Source organism: Orycteropus afer, unplaced genomic scaffold, assembly GCF_000298275.1.
Source record: "Orycteropus afer afer isolate SDZICR_OR568_19922 unplaced genomic scaffold, OryAfe1.0 scaffold00794, whole genome shotgun sequence".
Classification (NCBI taxonomy): Eukaryota; Metazoa; Chordata; class Mammalia; order Tubulidentata; family Orycteropodidae; genus Orycteropus; species Orycteropus afer.
Window position 1 is genome coordinate 158962 of NW_006922381.1, and position 1437 is coordinate 160398.

Consider the following 1437-nt stretch of genomic DNA (forward strand, 5'->3'; position numbering starts at 1 on the left):
ACAGCGGGCATCCTTGTCTGGTTCTGTTCTCAAGAGGAATGGTTTCAGTCTCTTTCCATTGAGAATAATGTTGGCTGTTTGTTTTGCATAAATGCCCTTTATTATGTTGAGGAATGTTCCTTCTATTCCTATTTTGCTGAGAGTTTTGATCAGGAATGGGTCTTGGATTTTATCAAATGCCTTTTCTGCATTAATTGATACGATCATGTGGTTCTTCTCTTTTGTTTTATTTATGTGGTGGATGACATTGATTGTTTTGCTAATGTTGAACCATCCCTGCATACCTGATATGAATGCCACTTGGTCATGTTGAACGATTTTCTTGACATGGTGATGCAATCTATTGGCTAGGATTTTGTTGAAGATTTTTGCATCTATATTTATGAGGGATATTTGTCTGAAGTTTTACTTTTGAGTGATGTCTTTGCCCGGTTTTGTTATCAAGGTTATGCTTGCTTCATAAAATGAGTTAGGGAAGATTCCATCCTTCTCTATGTTTTGGAACAGTTTGAGTAGGATTGATATCAGTTCTTCTCTGAATGTGTTGTGGAATTCTCCAGGGAAACCGTCTTGGCCAGGACTTTTTTTAGTTGGTAATTTTTTGATGACCTGTTCAATTTCTTCTTTTCTGATGGTCCTGTTCAACTTTTCCACATCAGTCTGTGTTAGTTTATGTAAATATTGTGTTTCTAGAAATCTGTCCATTTCTTCCAAATTTTCAAATATATTGGAGTAGAGTTCTTTATAGTATCCTGATATTATGATTTTTATTTCAGTTAGTTCTGTTGTGATGGCGCCCATTTCGTTTCTTATTCATGTTATTTGTATTCTTTTCCTCTGTTCCTTTGTTAAATTTGCCTGTGGTTTGTCAATTTTATTGATGTTTTCAAAAGACCAACTTCTGGTCCTACTGATTTTTTTTATTGTCCTTCTATTTTCTGTTTCATTGATTTCTGCTTGAATCTTGATTATTTCCTTTCTTCTGGTGACTGTGGGCTTTTCTTTCTGGTCTTTTTCTAATTGTTGGAGATGCTGGTTTAAAGTGTTGATTTTGGGTCTTCTTTTTTGATCTGTGCATGTATTGCTATAAACTGGCCTCTGATCACTGCTTTTGCTGTTTCCCATAGATTTTGGTATGTTGTGTTTTCATTTTCATTTGATTCAAGGAATTTTTGAATTTCTATTTTTATTTCTTCTCTACCCAGTCTTTCTCTAGGATGGTATTGTTCAGTTTCCATGTGTTTACTCTTTTTCTGTTGATCTTCCTATTGTTTATTTCTAATTTGATAGCATTATGATCTGTAAAGATGCTTTGGAGTATTTCAACGTTTTTAAATTTATTAAGGCTTGCTTTATGGCCTAACATATGGTCTATCATGGAAAAAGTTCCATGTGCACTGGAGAAGAATGTATATTGTGTTGCTGTTGGGTGAAGTG